Source organism: Lathyrus oleraceus, chromosome 4 (assembly GCF_024323335.1).
Source record: "Lathyrus oleraceus cultivar Zhongwan6 chromosome 4, CAAS_Psat_ZW6_1.0, whole genome shotgun sequence".
NCBI classification, from domain to species: Eukaryota; Viridiplantae; Streptophyta; class Magnoliopsida; order Fabales; family Fabaceae; genus Lathyrus; species Lathyrus oleraceus.
The window spans coordinates 172464746-172490422 of NC_066582.1; positions in this window are offsets into that span (position 1 = coordinate 172464746).

The window sequence follows — 25677 nt, forward strand, 5'->3', positions numbered from 1 at the left end:
AAGCCGAAGAAGGAGCAAGTGAAGGGAAAGGTGTTTGCATTGTCTGGTGCGGAGACCACTACCGATGATAGACTAATCCAAGGTACATGCTTTATTAATGGTACACCTTTGATTGCCATTATTGATACCGGTGCAACACATTCTTTCATTTCTTTGGATTGTGCTAAGAGGCTTAATCTCATATTATCTGATACGCGTAGAAGTATGATTATTGATACACCTGCTATGGGTTCTGTTTCTACTTCCTATGTGTGTTTGAATTGTCCGTTGAGTATATTTGGTAGGGATTTTGGAATTGATTTAGTTTGTCTTCCGTTAGAGCAACTCGACGTGATTTTGGGTATGAATTGGTTAAAAGTTAATCGGGTGTATATCAACTGTTTCGAGAAGACGATTATTTTTCCTGAGGTTGATGCTAAGGAAGATTGGTGTGCGTCTGCTAAGCAAGTTGATGAATCGGTGCAAGATGGTGCCAAGTTGTTTATGTTGTTGGCAACTTTGGATATTCGGGAGAAGAGGACGATCGAAGAACTGCCAATAGTTTGTGAATTTGCGGAGGTATTTCCGGAGGATATAAGTGATTTACCGCCGGAAAGAGAGGTCGAGTTTTCGATTGATTTAGTTCCTGGAACTAGTCCTGTATCGATGGCTCCCTATCGAATGTCCGCTTCTGAGTTGAAGGAGTTGAAGAGTCAACTTGAAGACTTACTCGAGAAGAAGTTTATTCGTCCTAGTGTGTCGCCGTGGGGTGCACCTGTGCTATTGGTCAAGAAGAAAGAAGGTTCTATGAGTTTATGTGTTGATTATAGACAACTGAATAAAGTGATGATTAAGAACAAGTATCCACTCCCGAGGATTGACGATCTGATGGATCAGCTGGTTGGAGCTTGTGTGTTTAGAAAAATTGATTTGAGGTCTGGGTATCATCAGATTCGTGTAAAGGCTGAGGATATTCAGAAGACTGCTTTTAGGACAAGGTACGGTCACTACGAGTACTCCGTGATGCCTTTTGGGGTGACGAATGCACCTGGTGTATTTATGGAGTATATGAATAGAATCTTTCATGATTATCTGGATAAGTTTGTAGTTGTGTTCATCGATGATATATTGATTTATTCCAAGGGCGAAGAGGATCATGCAGAGCATTTGAAGGTTGTGTTATCGGTGTTGAAAGAGAGGAAGTTGTTTGCTAAACTCTCTAAATGTGAATTTTGGTTGAGTGAAGTAAGTTTTCTTGGACATGTGATTTCGAGCGGTGGGATTGTTGTGGATCCTACGAAGATCGAAGTTGTATCTCAGTGGGAAGCTCCTAAGTCTGTTGCTGAGATTCGAAGTTTCCTTGGTTTGGCTGGTTATTATAGGAAGTTCATTGAGGGATTTTCTAAGTTGTCGTTACCGTTGACGCAGTTGACTAGAAAGGGTCAAGCTTTCATTTGGACTTCGCAGTGTGAAGCGAATTTTCAAGAGCTTAAGAGAAGATTGACTACGGCTCCTATTTTGATTTTACCGAATCCGTTAGAAACCTTCGTTGTGTATTGTGATGCTTCTTTGTTGGGTTCGGGAGGTGTTCTGATCCAAAAAGGGCAAGTGATAGCTTATGCTTCAAGGCAACTCAAGGTTCATGAGAAGAATTATCCGACGCATGATTTAGAGTTGGTCGTCGTTGTGTTTGTGTTGAAGCTTTGGAGACATTACTTGTTTGGATCGAGGTTTGATGTGTTTAGTGATCACAAGAGTTTGAAGTACTTGTTCGATCAGAAAGAATTGAATATGAGGCAAAGGAGATGGTTGGAATTCTTGAAGGATTATGATTTTGGTTTGAATTATCATCCTGGGAAGGCGAATGTTGTACCCGATGCATTGAGTAGGAAGTCATTGCATATGTTTATGATGATGATGCGAGAGTTTGAATTGTTGGAGCAATTTAGGGATTTGAGTTTGGTTTGTGAAGCGACGTCTTCGTGTGTTAAGCTTGGGATGTTGAAGCTTACGTGTGACATTCTTGACGAGATTAGAGAAGGTCAGAGGTCAGATTTGAAGTTAGTCGATGTTATGACATTTATTAACCAAGGTAAAGGTGGTGACTTTCGGATGGATGAGAATGGTATCATGAGGTGTCGTGATCGAGTTTGTGTTCCGGATGTTGTGAATTTGAGAAAGAGGATTCTTGAGGAAGGGCATAGAAGTGGCCTGAGTATTCATCCTGGTGCTACTAAGATGTATCAAGACTTGAGGAAGATGTTTTGGTGGCAAGGTATGAAGAAGGATGTAGCGGAATTTGTGTATTCATGTTTGACTTGTCAAAAGTCAAAGATTTAACATCAAAAGCCGTCTGGTTTGATGCAATCGTTATCTATTCCCGAGTGGAAGTGGGATAGTATTTCTATGGATTTTGTTTCGGGCTTACCAAGAACATCGAGTAATTGTGAGGCGATTTGGGTCGTTGTGGACAGGCTGACGAAGTGTGCTCATTTTATTCCAATGAGAATGGGTTATTCGATGGAGAGACTTGCTAATTTGTACATCGAGAGAATTGTGTGTTTGCATGGTATACCGTCGAGTATTGTTTCGGATAGAGATCCGAGGTTCACTTCGAGATTTTGGGAAGGTCTGCAAAGTGCTTTGGGTACGAAGTTGCGTTTGAGTTCAGCATATCATCCGCAAACTGATGGTCAAATGGAGAGGACTATTCAGTCACTTGAAGATCTTTTGAGGTCTTGTGTTTTGGAACAAGGAGGAAACTGGGATAGTTTCTTGCCTTTAATCGAGTTTACATATAATAACAGTTTCCATTCGAGTATTGGAATGGCACCGTTTGAGGCCTTTTATGGCAGAAGGTGTAGGACTCCTTTATGTTGGTACTGTAGCACCTCAAATTTGCACCCTACCCATTGTACATACATTTTCATGATTAGGTCATTAACATAACATGGTCCATTGCATAGCCATTTGCCCAAGTGCAAGTTCCTCAGACAAATTAGGTCAAACTGGTCAGGAAATCAGGTCAAACAAGCAAGCTTGTGCAATTTCCATTGGGACAAGGCCCTAAGGTTGGTTTATCAAGTTCATATGGTCTAAGGATCATTTTGAAGAGATTTGGACAAATATTGGATGCTCAGAGGTCATCAGTCAAACTGAATTTTAGCTGAAACCCCAGAAAGTCAATTGTGGTCAACTGTGGTCAACTGTGCCTGATTTTATGGATTTGAAGGTGGGAGATGGTTTGAAAGGCTTCATTCATGTCCATACAAGTCTCATTTGACATATCAAAGATCAAGGTTGAGGAAAATAAAGTCAGATCAAAAGTTTCCCAAAATGGCAGGTGACCTGTAATTGGAAACTGCCAAAAATGGAAAGTTCTTCTCCTCAAATTTTCATCATCATACAAGCTTCAAATGGAATTTTGTCCAACATGAAAGTTGAATATCTTGTTCTCCCATTTCCAAAAAGTCCAAGAACACTCATTTCTCATGTGTGGTTGGCAAGATATGATCAAATCATTTTCAGAAAATGTTGAACTTCAAAGTGGCATAACTTTTGAATGGAAAGGCCAAATTGGGTGATTCTTTTTTGAGCAAGTCACATTTGACATGAACTTTCATAATGCATCATCACATTTCATCAAAAACCATCATAGCAAAAGGTCATTTTTCAAGTGAACCATTTAAAAATTGGTGGGAAAAATAGTGATTTTCAAAAATACATGTCATTTGCACTTGAAACCTTTTCCAACACATCATAAACATCAAATATGACTTGCTCCAACTAGTTTTGTACTGATGCATTGGCTACAATTGAAAAGGGCATTTTGGCCACTTTGCTTAACATGTGCATTACACTAATCACTTCCAATTTGCCTAAACTTGATTACCATTTGGATTAACATGTGGTATAAAGGCATAATCATAACAGAAACTCCTAATCACATTTCACATTTTCAGATCAAACTCCAAAAAATCCACAAATTCTCTCAATTTTCACATTTTTCTCTTCACACTTTTTTCATTCATTCATCAAGAATTCATCATTGTTTGTGCTATTTCTTTTGTGAATCATCAATTGCAAGTGGATTTGGACTTCTGTTTGAAGCAATTGGAGAAGAAATCGTGCTGAATCCAACTGTTGCAAATCTTGAGCTTCCATGGCAGTTGGAAATTTCATCATCATCGTGCGTTGTTGAGCTGAGTTGCACCTTCCATACACCTCCTGAAGCATCCTAGAGTATCTGTTTTCACCAATTAGGACCTGAAGATCCTGAAACCCGAGCTGCACATCAAGAAGGTAAGATTTCAATTCCTTCGATTCTTGAAATTGATATGTGGTTTAGGTAGAGTGTGCAACCTAGAGTAGAATGACGTTTGAATCGTGCGATTTCATCCAATATTCATCAAGAAATCTGGATCTAAAGTTTGTATGTCAAAACATTTTTTGATCGAATCTTTTTGTGTGTTGATTTCTGGACAAATTCATGTTCATATTCGTGATCCTTGTTGAATGCCAGTTCCAACCATATATGGCATGTTGATTTTCATGAAAGTTTGGTCATGAGTATGATGAACAGCCAAGAACACACAGAACATTGCGATTTCTTTCCCAGATCGCGTGTTTGATCTTCATTGCCTGGTTTCCGTTTTTGAATTCTGTTTACCGCGTGAATCCACCAATCACGCAACGCCAAGCCTTTTAATGAAACGGGGCGTTTCGCCCTTGGCTCAGGATATTTACGAGATTGCCACTGCCAGCTCTTATTTTCATTTTAAATGTTAAATGTTTATTTCATTTTCATAATCAACTTCAAAAAATCATAATTAAATCATGGATGCTCCAATTTGAGTGAGGTTTTTTGCATTCATCTCCAAATTTTCTCTAGTTTGTTTTAGGTATGATAGTCAAAGTTGTGCCTGGCTGATGTTTTGACTTTTCCTAATGCCTTTGATCATGTATGCTATGTGTATATGTTTTTCCATATTGATCATGAAATCTTGATGCCTTATCCAAAATGTGTGAAATGTTACATGCAAATTCTTGACTCTTTCCTGGTGATTTTGGTATATAGTTTGCTAATTTTGAGTCCCTGGTTAGAGAGATATGATGTGGTCAAGTTGAGTGTGACAATGTGTGTCACACTATGTTATGCCATGTTCTTGAATTTTGTTTCCATGCTTAGTGAATGCCATTTGCTCTCAATTTTTGCATGTGATTACATATGTATGTTAGGTTTAACCTTGATTTTTTGTAGGATTTGTTGATCCATTTCCTATTTGATTGGTATTTTTGTTTGCTGTTTAGTCATTTTAGGGTTTTTCTTGAGTGATCGACTTACATGCCTTGTAAAATTCTCATTCCTTATCATATGAAGATGAAATTTGGTGGATTGGTTATTAACATGTTTAACTTCACTTTGGATTTGGTCCCATCCATTTATCATTTGTTTCCACTGTTTTACATTTGCTTGAAGTTGATGCACCTTTTGTGACCTAGTTTTGGTTTGTTTTTGCATACCATGACTTCATGAATTTAATTTCCCTACTTCCTCTTGTCCAAATGGCATGAAATTTGATGTGATGCTCATTGAATGTGTTATGTTTAGACTTGAATTTTTGTGGAATTTATTGAGCTGTTTTGGTATTGGTTTGATTGTGATCATTCTGGTTGCTCTAATGTGTTTCAATCTTGCCTAGTTTGACATGTTTTGTATATGAAATGGATTTGGTGCATAGTTTTTATGTGAGGCCAATTGGATTCTATTCTTACTTGATTTATCTTGGTGTTGATCATTTTTCACTTGCTGTTTTAATTTTTTTACCTCCTTTTGACCCTAGGTTTGCCCTAGTGGTCTTGTTTCTCATGTTTGAATGTGATTTTCAGGTTGAAGAAGCATTTGCTTTAAGGAGATTAATTCAAGTTGATTGAGTTTGGTTTATGTACTTGTTATGGACTAACTTGGTTTATTTTGTAGGATGCCTTGGCTCACTTGAGTTTATTGTGCTTTGCACATTGCATTGTTTGATTGTACATTGTTGATTCTTATCTTGTTGGTTTTGACTTTGTGATTGGGATGCTGATTATATTTGATTGACTTCAGGTACCCTTAGTTGCTCAGTTCTTTTAAGAACTTGCATTGCTTTGCTTGCTAAGCATTAGCATTGAGGTAGAATCTCTTGTCTCCATGTAGTCTGGAAGACCTGGCCTGTTACTTGGCCAGGCACCTGTCTGAAGTCCTCCTTAAGAGGCAATGTTTGTGCTTGTTTATTTTTGTCCCCAAGCAGGTAAAGACCTTTTGATAAGGCAATTGGCAGAACCCAAGGGATGTGCAATCCATCCCCTTCTATTCTTGTTGAGTCGTCCCTCTGCTCACACCACTGTGTTGATGCATTGAGGACAGTAACCCAAGATCTTGTACAGTTGTACAGTTGAGTCCGTGTCTTGAGTGTAGAAGGGTTCCCACATTCTGACCCCACGCTCCTTTGTCTGAAGCTCTCCCTGGCCAAGGATAAGAGCTGTGAAGTCTTATCTTCACCCACCTTTCCTCAGCTTCACCTTGGCTCTCAATGTCAAGGTTAAGAGCAAAACTCACCCTGTACAGTTGGCTTGCTCTTGCAGCCCCACCCTTGTTTGAGCCTCACTTGTGTGCATATAGTGTGTGCTGTTTGTGATTGTTTGCTATTGCTTGTGCTTTAGGATAGGCTTGCTTCCTGTGCAAGTTATCTAGAAACCTTGACTTAGGGATGATTTTGCATGATAACATCTAGGCTCGAGTTAGTCTCCCTAGTTGTGTCTCCCTCTGTTATCTGGTTAGGCTAGTCCTGTATCCCTCCGTAGGGGAACTACGTCGCCCTGATCCTCATACCAGATGAGGTACGTAGGCAGGAGGTGAGCAGATCTCTCCGGGCGCCCGTGTCTTTGTTTTGTCTTGTTGTGTGCTTGGAAGCTGATGTAAGTCCATCGAGTGGCATTCGGGTTCCAGTGTGCATGTGTTTGGTTCAGAAGCTGATGTAAGTCCAGCGATTGGCATTCGGATTCCATGTTTGCCCGTGTTTGTGTGGTTTTGTGCGCGTGTTAGCCGAGCTACGAATGCTCTGATTCTCCTTCGTCCAAAGGAGATACGTATGCATAGGATGCGACATCCTAGCGAGCATGTGTCATTCCCACAGGTCGAACTACTTTGACTCTGATGTCTATGCTTGATAGACTAAGTAGGCCCAGGATGCGATATCCTGCCGAGTCAGTCTTGTTTGTTTTCTTGTGTCTCTTTCAGCCTGTGTAGATGATTGTTTGAGCAATATTTTAGCAACCATTTTCCCTTCCTATTGTGCGTGGATCCCGTCGAGTACGACGGATGCGTAGGGGTGCTAATACCTTCCCTTCGCATAACCGACTCCCGATCCCATTCTTTTTGGTCGCGAGACCATGCTTTTTCCAGGTTTACTCTGAGCGTTTCCTTTCCCTCTTTTGGGATAAATAACGCACGGTGGCGGCTCTGTTGTCTTCATTTCCCGCCGGTTTTTCGCGTAATGCGACAGGTACGAATCGGGAGAAAGTGCTGTGGTTGGACCCGAGTTAATTCAAGATACTACAGATAAGATTAAGATGATTCAAGGGAAGATGAAGGCTTCTCAGAGTCGTCAAAAGAGTTATCATGATAAGAGGAGGAAAGCTCTTGAGTTTGAGAAAGACGAGCATGTGTTTCTTCGAGTTACGCCAATAACGGGTGTTGGTAGAGCTTTGAAGTCACGTAAGTTGACGCCGCGTTTCATTGGTCCTTATCAGATTTCCGAGAGGATAGGTGAAGTGGCATACCGGATTGCATTACCACCATCACTTTCTAATCTTCATGATATATTCCATGTGTCTCAATTGAGGAAGTACATTGCGGATCCATCGCATGTTGTTCCATTAGATGATGTGCAAGTACGGGATAATTTGACGGTTGATACATCACCTATGCGGATTGAAGATCGAGAAGTGAAGAAGCTTCGTGGTAAGGAGATTGCTTTGGTAAAAGTAATATGGGGCGGAGTCGCCAATGGAAATATTACGTGGGAACTCGAGGATAAGATGAGGGAATCATATCCGGAGTTGTTCGTTTGAGGTAAATTTTCGAGGACGAAAATATTTTAAGTGGGGGAGAGTTGTAAATGCCCATTTTTTTAGTATTTAATTATTATACTATTATTATTATATTTTAATTTAATTATGTGGAGTGTTAATTAATTAATTAATGTATTAATTCATTATCGAGTAGATATGAGAAATAATTAAATAATTGAATTAATTAATTAACTTGGTGTGTATAGTGAGTGATTAATTATTTAAATTTAAATAGAGGTATTTAAATATTAGGTATTATTGGGCCTAGTGATTAAATTAGATGAGTTAAGCCCAACTAGAATACTATTATAAATAGTAAGAGTGAAGGAAGTGAGAATTAGAATTCACTTGAGCACTGAAGACAATAGAGAAAGAGGAGAGGAAAAGCGAGAGGAGTCAAGGTTTCCATCAAATTGACAAGGTAAGGGGGGAAATCCTTATTATTATGGGTTAGTATGATTGGGTCAATGGGTAGGAACATGTTTTAGGTTGAAATCCTTGATTGGCATGGTTTTGGAATTATTAGGTTTGATAAATACTCTTGAATTATGATGATTAAATTATGCTAAAACTGTGAATGGATATATAATTGGATGAGTCATAATTTTCTGAACGTGTAGCTTTTTACGGAATCGAAATCGGAGGTTCGGAAGTCCTCCAACGATGAAAAATGCAGAGAATTCTGCATTCTGTTTCGTTGTTAGCGCAGGAACAGCTTTCTGTTTTGCGTTAACCGGTTAACCCAGGGCGTTAACCGGTTAACACTGTTACGATTTATGAAAAATTACATTCTGTCTTGCGTTAACCGGTTAACCCAGGGCGTTAACCGGTTAACACTGTTAAAAATTGCCAAGAAGCGCATTCTGTTTTGCGTTAACCGGTTAACCCAGGGCGTTAACTGGTTAACACTGTTATAATATTGAAAAAAAATGATATTTAATTGTTGTGTGCGTTTTGGAATGAAATCTATGTGTACCTATTTGATGGTTGGCCTATATTGGTGAATAAAATATTGTATGAATATGTATGTATGCCATTATTGGATTGTGAATGATTTCTGGTTATGGATGTGTATATGTAATCATAGATGATGTGTGGTGATGAATGTGTATACGTACCAATTGTGAGTTATGGTGGTATATGGTATGTTAAGATGATATAGATCTTAATTGCATATGTGTTGGTATGTGTGCATTCATTCATAGCATGGTTAACTTCATTGTGGAAGTGGTGAAACTGTGGGTTCACATGAGCAGACGTTGATTCTTACTTGGAATCAGGCGTAGTATTAAACGGTGATCCTTCATTGAAAACAGACGTAGCAGACGTTAATCCTTAATTGGGATTAGGCGTAGTTTTAAGCGGTGATCCTTCATTGGAAACAGACGTAGGGCTTTGGTCTTTTCTGGACCGGAAGCGTGGCTTGGATTCTAGATATTGAATCGGAAAGCGGTGAACTTTGAGTTCACATTGAGGTACCACATGCATAGAGTCACATTGTCTTGCATCGAGTCGTTTATAGTTATGTGATCATTGAGTGCATGTATTGATGTGGGTGTGATGCATGTTTGAAGCATGTGAGATGATTGTTTGTTAATATCATTGATATAATACTACAAGTGTGATGAATTCTTAAATTGTGTTTTAATTTATTGTGCCTTATTATGCTATTTCATAATGATTGGAATTCTCACCCTTTCTGTTTGAATGTTACCTTTACATGGGTATCGTGCAGATACTACAGAGTAGTATTGCTGGAGTAGGTGGACGGTAGCTCGCTCAAGAATAGCTGGAGAGTTTCCGTATTTAGTTTGAATGTGACGCCCTTTTCTTTATATGCATGCTTATTTACTCTGATTATATGCTAAATAATTTGGGGTAGAAAAGGGGTGTTACAACTTCCCCTATGCAAAGGAATGGAGAATTGGACTTAGATTCTAGGACTTTCCTTATGCAAAATTGGAGTAAAAGGATCTTAATGATGAAGATGGATTGGAAGGACCAAATCTCTAAACTCACTCTTGTCCATTCTTGTTTTACTTCATGGAACTTTTGATGTGTGTGCTTTTGTGCTAGGAGTCCCCCTTTGAGCTTAATTGGAGGACCATTTCCATGTTCATCTAAAGAAAGAGATGCCAAAGCCATTGAAGGATTCTTAGGAGCATGACCTTGTGATTGATTGCTCGAAATATTTGCTTTGTGGTTGCTTTGTTCCAAAGGATGGGAGCTACTTGGATCATCAATATGATCTCAAGAAAGGAACTCCTAATGTGGTTCATTTCCTTATCCCTTCTTTTTGTTTTACATAGGACTTAGCCCTTCTTCTTCTTCTCTCCACTCTAACCCAAGCCAAAACCTTTTGTGCAAACATTTAACTATTGTTTTCAAACATTAGAAACCTAAGCCTTATGCTTTTGATTTTAAAACTTTCTTTTTATAACACTTATTTTGAATTGAACTTTTAAGTCAACTTTGACCATTTTGTATATACTTCTAATCGGTAAATATAACCCATTCAAATGTCTTTTTGTGGTTCCAATGGCCACTCTCTTAATCAAATTTTTCATAATCTTTAACTATTAGGTTTGAGTTATCCTTGTGGTAGATGTAATACTCACCTATATCCTTAGTGATGAGCAATGAGTCTTCCATGCTTATTATAGGGTTAACCCCTCACTAGCATGTTGAAGCTATCCTCACATGGTGGATTTGTGGTTTGGTTGAGTTTTCTCCCTTTGATAACAAAAGACCTTAAGGCTTTTGGACCAATCAATTCACCAACTTCTTTGAGATTTTTACCCTGAATTACGAGGTTTTGATCCTAATCTTTTTATAAGATGGTACGTAGGCAATGGGTTTATCCGTCCAAACACAAAATGTAAATAACTTGTACATTCTCTTCTCATCTCTTCAATCATATTTGCACAAACAAAAATTTTCACAAAACAACAACCTTTACAACAAATGTGAAGTGCGGTGGCGACTCGACTTGTATGATTTACAAAATTTTTACAAAATTTTTAGGTTTTTGTTCGTTTTCTAACCATTCCTTTGGATAAATAGAAGTGCGGTGGCGACTCGACTTGTATGATTTACCTTGATTTAGTCAATATCACTAATGGTAACGAATACCCCGCTACACGTCCCATCTGCGCTGACAGTTGTTGGTATGTTTGGGCATTGTCGGTGTTAGTCCTATTCATATTCTGTATCAGGGGAGAAAAAATGGTATTCATTTCTCTGGCCAGAACTCCTACCATATCATGGTTACTGGCATCCATTTGTTGTCTAAAGGTTGTCTGGTTATTCGTTGTAAGGGTAGGTAATAGGGTGGGGGCTCCTTGTGATTGGGTATTTCGACCTACATGGTTCATGCCAGATCCAGAATTTTGAATTGGCGAAATAACCGTATTATGTGGTTGAGTACATATGGAAGAATTGTTTTGAAGTCCTGCCATGGCAGTAGATGGCATTCCATATGGGTATTCTCTCAAAGGCCTAAAGTTCTCGAATCCTGGTGGCCTAGGGGTTGAAATTGCAGGAGTTTCTGCTACGCCTGACATAATAGGCATTGTTGTTGAATTATGCAAGGCCATGGATCCAGATGTTGGTATGGCCTGTGCACTAGGGATCTCAGTGGATACATCAATCGAATTTTCTCCGATTGTGCATGTTCCCTGGGGAGGGAATTGTTCCCCTTGACTGGTTGTATTAACCATCTTTTTTACGTTTTTTCTGTTGGTTATAGGTTGTGAATTGTTGGCTATTCTACCACTTCTAAGGATCATACAACACTAATTTTTAAACCAAAAGAATTACAGAAATTTTGTATTGTAAAAGTAAAGCAAACTATTAAAATTGACAATTCTTTTGACACGGTCCCACCGGGTGTGCCAATTTGTTTACTAGTGATTTCTGATAAACAACCGCTAGTCTTCCAAATTTATATATTTTTGGTAACTTACAGGACCGACTAGATTGATCCTAGGACATGTGTCTCAAGAACTATTATTACGGTGATTTGACTCATGGTTAAGTTTGTTTCTGGTTTATGGACAACGAAAAGTGTTTTGACAACAATTATAAACGACACTTATGACTTTATGAACAAAGTAAATGACGGTAACTTTGTAGTAAAAGGTTTTTTAAGATAACGAAAATACTTGGAAAGGGTAAAGATTAGTGATTCGAAGTAAATGCTTTAAGTTTTGAGAAAGTACTGGAAATGAAGACTTGGCGAAATGTAAATGCAAAAGTAAAAATGATGATAAAATACTGAAAATAAGGGCAATTCGACATAATAAAAGGCAGTGAATAACTTTAGTTTAAATGACTTGCATGAAATAGATAATATGAACGAAACTTATGGTGTTCTTCATACATACATTTTCAGCGTAAAACTCTTTTCTCTCGCTCTGGTACTTCGAGTATATTTTATGAATTTTTGTATATCTGTTTGAACACCCCTTGAAATCTAAAACTAAGACCCCTATTTATAACAATTCGACCCTAACGGTCTCTACACAGATGACTGCCACGTTCGACTTTTCAAGTGTTGCGTGTCTCAGATGTTTCCACGTGTTGGCCTGACGAAACTGCTTCGTTTAAAATTCAAATCTTTTCCGCTTGAAGCTTCGACTCGGTCAAAACGCCTACGTCGAAGAGAGCTTTGTGGAAATCAAAAATCTTCTAAGTTTCAGGCTTCGAAAATAAAGATTTGTTCACCCAAGAAAAGAGTTCAACAAACAGCTTCGACACAACCATTTTCTATTTATTCTCCAAAACGTAACACTTCCGAAGAACTTCAACTATTTATCGAAATCTCCAGTTAACAGAGTGTGGTTGATAAAATCATAACTCAAGAGAAAATGCATGATGTACGAGATGTCCAAAATAGTTATTGAGACAAAAGATCTAAGGAACTATCTTTCGAAATAGGAGATCGTGTTTTCTAAGAATCACGCATACTAAAGAAGTCACTAAAGTGATTAAGACAGATAAATTGACACATATATTTATTAGAAAATATGAAGTATTGGAGAAAATTGGTATAGTGATGTATTTGATTTTGCTACTGACACTTATGTTGAATTTTCATAATGTGTTTAATGTGTCTGAACTCAAGAAGTATGTATATGATATAAGCCATTTATTAAAATTGGATACAATTTAGTTGAAGGATAATTTTACTTTTAAATTTTTCCTTAAACTATAATACATAAGAAAAACAAAGATTTAAGATACAAACCACTTGATTTGATAAAAAAAAAACATACAACATGGGCATTTGGTCTAGTGGTATGATTCTCGCTTAGGGTGTGAGAGGTCCTGGGTTCAATTCTCAAAATGCCCCATTCTATACCTTTCACTTTATTTATTTTGCATTCATTTAATTTTTATAATCTTATAAAATGAAAAATATTTCAATTTTTTTACTATATTTCCTTTATTGTAAATTAATTATTGTTTAAGTAGAATCATTGACTATTATTTTTTATTGATATGAGTAGATATTTATGTTAGTGCTTTAAAAATAAGGATTTGGTTTGGTTTAGTGGTATGATTCTTCTTTAGGTTGGGAGATGTCTCAAGTTTAATTCTCGGAATGCCTCTTTATAATTTATTTTACTTTATTAATAAAATAAAAACTCAAATCTCGGAATCCTTTAGTAAAAAAAAATTTACTTTATTTATAAAATAGTTGAGTTAAATAGAATAATTTTTTATTATTTTTTTATTGATATGAGTGATATTTATTTGTTAATTTGAATATTAATTGAGAATTTTTTCAATAATACTATTTCTTGAGATGAAAATTTAATATTTTTAAATAATTAAGTCGAATTTTAATTATATATATAGTTTAATTTATTTTATTTATAATTTGAGTCGTTGATATATTAAAAAAAAAATATATATATATATATATATATATATATATATATATATATATATATATATATATATATATATATTATATATATATATATATATATATATATATATATATTTATATATATATATATATAAAGATATGTTAGTTGAAATGTTGTGTGTTGATTCTTTTTTGGCGGGGATTACGCAAATTAAAGGATCATTTTGTGTGTTCAGTATTGTTACTACATCTGATTGGCGTTATTTTAGTAGACAACATGTGGAGTAAGATGTCATGACATTGTGTGAGATATTCTGTCTCTATGAGTTCAAGCCAGGAAGCAACATGTGGAGTAAGATGTTTCATAGAGTGTGAGGCATTCTGCCTCATACAGAAGTCATATTGTGTTGAGTAAATCTCGCGTTTGTTGAATATTTATTTTCATTCTTCTTCAACCTTGTTTAATTGATTTATGCACTTTTTGAGATATGGAAAGTTTTTTCAAAAGATCATTCTCCATGAATTAAAAAGAACAAATCTGATATGTTTGAGATTTATCAAATCATAGATTTCAAATCAACTTAATTAAGAATTAATGCTTGCTCTTAAGGATTTACTTCATCCGCACGAAAAGATACAAAACCATAACGGGTCTTGCAGATGGACTTTGTTACTATTTAAGGAGGAGTCTCTATGTAAAGACTCAAACCTTGAGAAACATGCAATGCGTGTTTAATCATGTTGGGTCTTTTATTCTGTTTTGGTTGTGTATTGTTAAAGCTGTATTCGCTACACATATTCCTATATTAAGGTATATAGTTTGATTGAGTTATAATTTGTTTCATCATCCATAAAACATTATAATTATTCAAATACTTGGGAGAGTGTTTGAGAGAAAGTGAGAGGGGTCTTTTATTCATGGGGAGTCATGAATAGGAATTCACATGTAGTACCAGGAAAGAGGCATTTAACATGGAGAGCTCATCTAAGACCAATTTGTAATTTTGACTATTAAGAATGAATTTCCTTTCTTGGATTAATGTCATCCAGACGTAGGTGAAATTGTACCGATTTGGGCTACCAATTTCATGTGTCCTTTTATTTATTGTCTTTAGTTTAATGTCTGGATATTAATCTTGCCATACACATTATTACGACATTGTGTCTGACATTCTATCATTCATATAATAGAATTTCAACTATTAAATTGAAACTGGTTGTAGTTAGGAATTGGATTCCTAACAATAATGAGGTATGAAAGTCCTATGTCATATCTACAATCACAAAGTCTATCAGAATTATCAAATTCCCCATTTTGAATGGTACACCTTTGTATGTTCTTATCACTCTTACTTATGGTCGATCCATTAAAGAAAAAGTGGATGTAATTGGCTTCGACTAGTCATTTTTAAACTTTTTAGATAAAGATAAGTGAATTAAACTTACACTTACTCTTAAGTCGCACAAGACTCTTCCAAAATATGAATATCTGATCGTGCAAGGCCCCAAAAAGTGTCATTGGTCCTTGAGCTTTATGGGTAGCCTAGTTAATATCCTCAAACCATTTCCTTAAATCAAAACTAATGTTTTATCAAAAATACATCTTCCATCATTTAAAATTTCCTTCAATGGTATTGTAGAGGAAGACATTCAAAGCAAAGCTTCAAAAAAAGAACATCAAAACCTCTATGAATTTACTGATATTCTATGTAATTTTTCTATGGATAAAGATAGTGGTTGGGGTAACTTATATTGGGTGTATATGCTCCCATTATTTTCTTCCTCCTTCACTTTTTATTTTTATTACTTTTTCTCTCAATCTCTCTCATATGTTTTGCATTTCTTCTTCCCTTTGCATTTTCTTCCTCCTTCCCTTTTTATTTTTATTACCTCAGACGGTCGCCTTCAAGGAGAACAAGGGATGTCTACGGTGGTCCACGAGACTTATGTCTCTCACTAATGATGATATCTCTTGGTATAACCGTGTATACGATGGTGTGCAGATTATTGACTCTTGTGGTGAATTCTCCAATGTGCCTCTTCTTGGTACATGTGGTGGGATTAACTACAACCCTATTTTGGCATGTCGTCAGCTTGGGTTCCCCCTAAAGGATAAACCTAATAACATTCTGTTAGAAGAGGTGTTCTTTCAGGAGGGTAAAGATCCCCAAGGCTTGAAGGGCATAATGGTCCGCGCTTGGCGCAAGATTCATAAGAAAGGGAGGAAGGAATTGGGTCCTAAGAACTGTGTCGCTTTGGAGCCTTATACTGCTTGGGTGAGGAAGAGAGCGACTGAGTATCTCATGCCTTATGAGTATCCGAGACTTTCACCTATGATTGAGGATGGGCCTTCAACACTCCCGAATCAAGGAGTAGAGGAGTTGAGAGACGAAGACCGTTCACGTGCTTGGATCCGTGAACGTGAAGAGTTGCTTCAGCATATTAAGGAGAAGGATGCTTTGATTGAGTTCCTCGAGCATCAAGTTATTGATGATCCTAACGATGCATGGACTTCTCTACTTCCTCAGTCTTCCTGATTCTGGAAGAGGAAGTACAATCGACTTGCCAAAGAGAAAGCGGATATGGAGGCAGCCTATGAAAGGGAAGTGAAGAGGCTTCGTGCATCTTATTTTCCTGTGTCCCGAGCTTTAGATGATTGTTTCTAGGGATCCATAGGATGATTATTTTCCTTTCCTCTTGTACATGATTGACTTTGATGTACTTCCTTTCCCTGATATTATTTTATGAGATATTTCTATATGCGATAAATGCCTAATGTCTCCAAAATCTGCAAGTAAAACCCTAAAGTTCCTTTGAAACATAAAAACAAATCATATGCACAAGCATTGCATGCATCATGTGCATAAGCAGGTTTTGTTTCCGGTCTCTTATCCTGTGGTCTAACTCTGTGCTCTTCATTTATTTTGAAGACAAGTTGACTCACCGGTACTACACTAGAGCCAACTCTGCAAGATTGATGGATCAACTAGAGCAAGAAAATCGTGAACTTAATGAGGAAGTGGCTAGATTGAGCGCTTTGATGGAATCGTTCCTGGATGCCCAGAGCCAGTCTTCTCTGACACCTTCAACTCCTCCCCAAAGGACAATTATCTCAGAGATTATTTCCTCTATTGTGCCTGCTGCCAATGCACACTTTGCTCCTACAGCCATGCCAACCGGGTTTCTGTGGGGGATGCCTCCTAATTTCATACCTGAGGGTCCTGCTCCAACTTTTGCTTCTATGCCGGCATCTAGCCCGGTCCTTGTCGTTCCTCCTCCTGTCGTGCATACCATGCCTAGGGTAGACGACACCATCTATCATTCTGAGCCGTCTGAGGGCCCAGATGTCTATGAGAAGATGGACGCCATGAATGATCAATTTCTTGAGCTTTGCAAGGAATTGAAGACTCTTAGAGAAAAGGATCTCTTCGGCAAGTCTGCTGCCGATCTCTGCTTAGTTCCAAACATGAAGATTCCTGTGAAATTCAAGGTCCCTAACTTTGAAAAGTATAAAGGAAACAGTTGTCCTCTCAGCCACCTGGTCATGTATGCCAGGAAGATGTCTACTCAGACTGATAATGACCAATTGCTCATCCACTACTTTCAGGACAGTTTGTCTGGTGCTGCCCTGGGATGGTACATGGGGTTGGACAGTGCGAACATTCGATCCTTCAACGACCTTGGCGAGGCCTTCGTCAAGCAATACAAGTACAACATGGATATGGCTCCCGATAGGGATCAGCTAAGGGCCATGTCCCAGAAGGACAAGGAAACGTTTAAAGAGTATGCCCAGAGGTGGCAGCACAGATCGTGCCTCCGCTAGAAGAGAAGGAAATGACCAAGATCTTTTTGAAGACCTTGAGTTCATTCTATTATGAGCGGATGATTGCTAGCGCTCCTTCTGACTTCACCGAGATGGTGAATATGGGGATGCGTTTAGAAGAAGGAGTGAGAGAAGGGCGTCTGACCAAGGAAGAAGGCTCTTCTGCCAAATGTTATGGGGTGTTTGCAAAGAAGAAGGATGGAGAGGCACATGTTGTGACCTCCCATGTGAAACCAAGAAGACCCTCTGTGAGAAGGAAGACTGTGCGTCCTGCCAGTAACCAGCACCAGGTGGCTCACATAGCACCTGTTTTCAGAGACAAGCAGAAGTATCACTAGCATAGCAGCAATCAGCAATCACCTCAGCAATATCAGCAACAACAGCATTGACCGCAGCAGCAGGCCTACCAGCCTCGAAACAGTAATCAAACCAGCACTAGTTACGAGTGGAAAAGGGTCACCTTTGATCCTATTCCAATGACATACGCAGAACTATATCTCTCTTTGATAGAGAGGAAGTTGATTACTCCGAGAGACCCACCGGCTATACCTGCTAACCCCCAGTGGTGGTATAAGCCCGAATTGCATTGTGTATACCATTTTGGTGCTCCCGACCACGACGTGGATAATTTCTATCCTTTGAAGACCAATGTTCAAGACCTTGTGAGGTGTGGCATTTTGTGTTTTGAGGACGTAGGTCCTAACGTGAAGAAGAACCCATTGCCCGAGCATGGGAAATCTGTTAACATGGTCCAGGGCTGCCCTGGCAAATACAAGGTCAAATATGTCAGACATATTCGACAGTCTCTGGTCGAGTTGCACCGTTTGCTGTGTGATTACAGTCACTATGAGCACGACCATGATAGATTCCGAATCTGCCCTGTTAACCGATTGGGTTGTCGCCAGGTGCGCAAGGATCTTCAGGAAATGTTGGACGAAGGGGTCATTGAAATCCTTCAGAATAGGAATGTTGATGAAAGTGAACCTGAGGTCAACGTGATTTCCCCAGTATTCCGGATGCCCGAACCTGTTATCATCAAGTATGATGGTAGCAAGCAAAAGGCTTCTCCTTCCCTGATCATTAAACTTGTCGGTCCAGTACCGTACTCATCTGAAAAGGCAATTCCCTTTAGTTACAACGCTGTTGCTGTAGAAGATAGGAAAGAGTTGACTTTACCATCCTCCTCTGTTGTGAATGTCGCAGATGTTAGTGGTTTGACCCGCAGCGGTCGTGTGCTTTCAGCACCACCAAAGCCTCAAACTAATGCTGATTTTGTTGAACGCCCAATGGGGAATACGGTGAATTCTCCGAATCCGGCACTTGCTGTTAAACCCTCCTTTGTACTGAAAAGTCCTACTTCTGTTGGCCCTAGCGGCAATGTGAAAGAAGACTATGATGAGATGCTAAGGCTCATCAAGAAGAGCGAGTACAACGTTGTAGACCAGTTTCTACAAATGCCATCCAAGATATCTGTGTTATCATTACTTCTGAATTCAGAACCACATAGAGAGGCTTTGCAGAAAGTTTTGGATGTGGCATATGTAGATCATGATGTCACAATAGAACAGTTCGATAGCATTGTTGCAAACATTATCGCTTGTAACAATTTGAGTTTTTGTGACTCTGGTCTCCCTGAGGAGGGAAGAGACCACAACTTGGCATTACACATCTCTATGAACTGTAAAGACGATGCCATGTCCAATGTGCTGGTGGACACCGGGTCATCCTTGAATGTATTGCCAAAGTCCACTCTTTCAAAATTTGCATATCAAGGGCCTCCCATGAGGCAAAGTGGAGTTGTTGTGAAAGCCTTCGATGGGTCGCGTAAAACTGTGATTGAGGAAGTTGATCTCCCAGTCAAAATTGGACCAAGTGATTTCCATATTACCTTCCAGGTTATGGACATCCACCCATCGTACAGCTGTCTCTTAGGCAGACCATGGATTCACGAGGCTGGCGCCGTGACATCCACCCTACACCAGAAACTGAAATTTGTGAAGAATAAGAAACTGGTAGTGGTAGGGGGAGAAAAGGCTCTCCTGGTTAGCCACTTGTCTTCCTTCTCATACATAGATGCTGAGGAAGAAGTTGGAACTCCTTTCCAAGCTTTATCTATAGATGAGCCTGTTGAGAAGAGAACTCCTTCATTTACTTCCTATAGAGATGCGAAGTTGGCCATTGAGTATGGTGCGATTGCTGGTCTAGGAAAAATGATTGAGCTAGAAGACAATAAGTCCCGGGCTGGCATTGGCTTTTCTTCTGGGGTCTTCAACGATAAAGGATTATTCAAGAGTGGTGGTTTTATCCATGCTGGTCAGGACGAAGAAACTGCTGCTGTCTTGGAAGAGGATACAGGGGATTCCGACAATTTCATCATCCCTGGAGGGATCTGCAACAATTGGGTCGCTGTGGATATTCCTACAGTTGTCCACAAGTCAACGTAATGATCACTTTGTTTAAAAACCCTCTCCCATGCCAAAAGGAGGAGTGATGACATTGTTGGCAACATAAATACAATGATATTTTCATTCAGTAAATTCATGATAAATGTTTGCTTTTCCAAATTATTTTCCCTTTTTTCTTTTTTGCATGAAAATTGGTGATCACATAAAACCCTAAAAAAATCAATCTTTTCATCTGCATAATGATTTGCCTTGTTTGAATTCTAAAGCTTTTCATATCCAAAATCATTATGCAGGTTGATTTCTAGACCCATTGAACATAATGACCCAACGCCATCTCCCAATTTTGAATTCCCTGTATTTGAGGCAGAGGAAGATGATGATGAAGAGATTCCTGATGAGATCACTCGTCTGCTTGAGCACGAAGAGAAGATCATTCAGCCGCACATGGAGAATCTGGAAACAGTCAACTTGGGGTCTGAGGATTGTGTGCGAGAGGTGAAGATTGGGGCACTCCTGGAAGAATCTGTTAAGAAGGGGTTGATTGAATTGCTACGAGAATACGTCGATGTCTTCGCCTGGTCATATGAAGACATGCCTGGTCTAGACACTGATATTGTGCAACATTTCCTGCCACTAAAACCTGAGTGCGTACCTGTGAAGCAGAAGCTCAGGAGAACTCATCCTGATATGGCAGTGAAGATCAAAGAGGAAGTTCAAAAGCAAATTGATGCGGGGTTTCTGGTGACTTCTACATATCCTCAATGGGTGGCCAATATTGTGCCCGTGCCTAAGAAGGATGGAAAAGTCCGGATGTGTGTGGATTATAGAGATTTGAATAAAGTTAGTCCGAAATATGATTTCCCACTACCACATATTGATATGTTGGTAGATAATACAGCTAAATTCAATGTCTTCTCATTTATGGACGGATTTTCCGGATATAATCAGATTAAAATGGCACCCGAGGATATGGAGAAGACAACATTCATCACACCTTGGGGAACATTCTGTTATCGAGTGATGCCCTTCGGTTTGAATAACGCCGGAGCCACGTATCAACGAGCTATGACTACCGTGTTCCATGATATGATGCACAAGGAGATTGAGGTATATGTTGATGATACGATTGCTAAGTCGAGAACGGAAGTTGAACATGTAGAGCACTTGTTGAAGCTTTTTCAGCGTCTGAGGAAGTATAAGCTTCATCTGAATCCCAACAAGTGTACATTTGGAGTCCGTTCTGGCAAGTTATTGGGCTTTATCGTCAGTGAAAGAGGTATTGAGGTTGATCCTGCAAAGGTCAAAGCAATACAAGAGATGCCTACGCCCAAAACTGAGAAGCAAGTCCGAGGTTTTCTTGGTCGCTTGAATTACATTTCCAGATTCATATCCCACATGACTGCCACATGTGCACCGATATTCAAGCTTCTCCGGAAAGATCAGTCCCATGATTGGACCGAGGATTGCCAGAAAGCTTTCGACAGTATTAAAGAGTATTTGTCTGAACCTCCGATCCTGTCTCCGCCTGTGGAAGGGAGACCGTTGATTATGTATCTGACTGTTCTTGAAGACTCAATGGGTTGTGTCCTGGGTCAGCAAGACTAATCCGGAAAGAAAGAGTACGCTATTTACTACTTGAGTAAGAAGTTCACTGATTGTGAGTCTCGATACTCAATGCTTGAGAAGACATGTTGTGCTTTGGCTTGGGCAGCTAAGCGCTTGCGGCAGTATATGTTAAATTATACGACTTGGTTGATATCCAGAATGGATCCAATCAAGTATTTATTTGAGAAACCTGTGTTAACGGGGAGGATTTCCCGTTGGCAGATGTTGTTATCTGAGTATGATATTGAGTATCGAGCTCAGAAGGCTATTAAAGGTAGTATCTTGGCTGACCATTTGGCACATCAGTCGATCGAGGATCCTCAGTCAGTTCAGTATGACTTCCCAGATGAGGAGATTCTGTATTTGAAAATGAAAGATTGCGATGAGCCTACACTCGATGAAGGGCCAGAGCCTGGTTCCCGATGGAGTATGGTATTTGATGGCGCTGTAAATCAGTATGGAAATGGTATTTGGGCAGTGATCATTACTCCTCAGGGCACATATATTCCTTTTGCAGCAAGGCTAACTTTCAAATGCACGAATAATATGGTTGAGTATGAGGCCTGTATTATGGGATTGGAGGAATGCATTGATCTGAGGATCAAGCATCTTGATGTTTATGGTGATTCGGCCCTCGTTATTAATCAGATTAAGAGTGAGTGGGAAACGAATCAGCCTGGCCTCATTCCGTATAGGGATTATGCGAGGAGGATTTCAACGTTCTTTACTGAGGTTGACTTCCATCGTATTCCTCGAGATGAGAATCGGATGGCAGATGCTCTTGCTACACTTGCTTCAATGATTATGGTTAAGCTCTGGAACAAAGTTCCCAATATCACTGTAATGCGCTTGGACAGACCAGCTCATATGTTCGCAGTAGAAGAGGTAAAAGATGATAAGCTGTGGTATTATGACATCAAGTGTTTCCTTCAGAACCAGGTTTACCCGCCTGGGGAATCTGTGAAAGATAGGAAGACTTTGAGGAGATTGTCAGGCAGTTTCTACCTCAATGGCGAAGTGCTTTATAAGAGAAATTTTGACATGGTTCTGCTCAGATGCGTGGATAGACACGAAGCAGACCTGTTGATGACTGAAGTCCATGAAGGTTCATTTGGTACTCATTCCAATGGACATGCCATGGCTAGAAAGATGTTGAGAGCAGGCTACTATTGGCTGACAATGGAGTCTGACTGTTGCAAATACGTGAAGAAATGCCACAAGTGTCAAATTTACGCGGATAAGATTCATATTCCTCCGACACTTCTGAATGTGATTTCATCACCATGGCCTTTCTCCATGTGGGGAATTGACATGATTGGCATGATAGAGCCGAAAGCTTCTAACGGACACAGATTCATTCTCGTAGCAATTGATTACTTCACCAAGTGGGTTGAAGCATCGTCATATGCAAATGTGACCAGGCAGGTGGTCGTGAAGTTTATCAAGAATCAACTCATATGCCGCTATGGTGTGCCAGATAAGATCATTACCGATAATGGATCTAACTTGAACAATAAAATGATGAAAGAGTTGTGTAGTGAGTTCAAGTTTGGGCATCATAATTCTTCTCCCTATAGACCCAAGATGAATGGGACTGTTGAAGCTGCTAACAAAAATATCAAGAAGATTATCCAGAAGATGGTTGTCACGTACAAGGATTGGCATGAGATGTTGCCATTTGCTTTACATGGATATCGTACATTTGTCCGCACTTCCACAGGGACAACCTCTTTCTCTCTTGTCTATGGCGTAGAAGCCGTACTCCCAGTAGAGGTGGAGATCCCATCAATGAGAGTCTTGATGGAAGCCAAGTTGACTGATGCTGAATGGGTTCAGAGTCGTTATGACCAGCTGAATTTGATTGAAGAAAAGAGATTGACTGCCATGTGCCATGGTCAGTTGTATCAGCAGAGAATGAAGAAAGCTTTTGATTAGAAGGTCAAGCCTCGTGTGTTCCGAGAAGGTGACCTTGTGCTCAAGAAAATCTTGTCTTTCGCGCCCGATTCCAGGGGCAAGTGGACTCCAAACTATGAGGGTTCATATGTTGTTAAGAGAGCCTTTTCAGGCGGCGCTTTGATACTTACAACTATGGATGGGGAGGATTTCACTCGTCCTGTGAATTCAGATGCAGTCAAGAAATACTTCGCCTAAAAATAAAAACAGAATATCTCGCTAAGTTGAAAACCCGAAAGGGCGGCTTAGGCAAAAATGAGCGTCTCGGTGGACTGAAAACCCGAAAGGGCGGTCCAGGCAAAAGTTAGAGACATGAAAAAAATGAATATCCTGCTAGGTTGAGTACCTCATCCTGGGGCAATCTAGGCAAAAATTAGGGATTTGGCAAGTAACTGCATCCTAACAAGACTTTGTTCTACAATTATCATTCGTCAGAGATTCTCGTTCATTCGTCATCAACTGAAGCTTCAGATACATCGGATTCGGAATTGGTGGAGAAATGGTCATTATGTTCAATGTAGCCCTTTTTCCAATATATATCACCAATTTCAAACTTGTAAAGATCTATGGAGTCTTGCCATTTGCAGACTACCATTCCATCAAATAAATTTGAGCCTTTATCCAATTATTTGCACTCTTATTTGTTTCTATTCAACAAATGTTTTGCATGTTTTAATTGAGAAAATATCATTGTTTTAAACAAACAAATTTCTTCATAAATTGTTTTAAAACAAAGTGAACATTCACAGAGACAAAAGGATACTTAAGAGATCCCCAGTGCTCTCCCAATGGTAGTATAATCTCCAACAGGGTAAGACCTTTATTCATATTCCTGGCATAATTGTATCCTCTTCCTCCCAGATATTGTTGTGGTTTATCCCACTGAGTGGAGTGTTTGTTAAGGTTATTCACTTCCCTTCCCTTCGGCAGAGCAGTGATCCTTTCCTCCTCAGCAGATATGCTCTCTCCAGAAGATTCGATTCTCGGTGGTTGGCCCCCAGAATCACTTTATCCCTCGGATAGATTCCCCAATAGAGTTGCTTATGTGGCAGATTCTACCTGTGCCCTAAACTCTTTTCCCCAGCTGAGACTGATGATTCATCCCTGCGGAGATATTGTTGTCTCTGATCCCCGGCAGATTGGATACTCTCTGCTGATCCTGGCTTTCTCTCTTGAGATGTAGTACCGGACGGTTGATTCCTGGACCTGTTTGTGTTAGATATGTCTGTTTGTCAGCATTCATCAAACATAAATCACGCATATACATGCATAATTATAACATTCAGATATTCATGCTACATTTCTTTGCCATATATCGTTGTTTGTTGTCTCCTGCTATTTGATGATATATATTTCCCCAAGCAGATGTGTGCGTCTGATCTCTCCATATAGAGTCAGCTCCATAGGCAGAAAGCGTTTATCCCTTTCTTCCATATTCCCCACTGAGATACATCCTCGTGGATGACGATTGTTTCCGTTTCCTCCCAACACATATATTGGGATGGGTTCCCCAATTGAGTTATATCCTCATTAGGGAGAGTCTTGATTCAGTTTTCCTCTTTGGTTTGATCCTAAATTGGCTCCTGTGACTGTTTCCTTTTGCTTCCCCGTGGTATAAATGAATAATTGCTCAGTAATTAGTAATCATTCATCTTATCCCGGCGGAACCTGTGGTTTTCTACCCTTATACCGGTAGACGTAAACCCTATTCTCTTTCCCTTGCAGAGTTAACCTTTGATTCATCATAATTGATAACGGTTACTTTTCCGTGGTTTCCTATCCAGTATCCGGTAGGTGTAATCCCCTCCTTGGTGGTTATCTTCATTCAATATTCGGTGTTGATATCCCCTTATTTTCCTTGATAATTGCTCTGATTTCGCAATTTATCCCCAGTGAGTTATCTCTCGTCTACCCTGTTGTTGGTA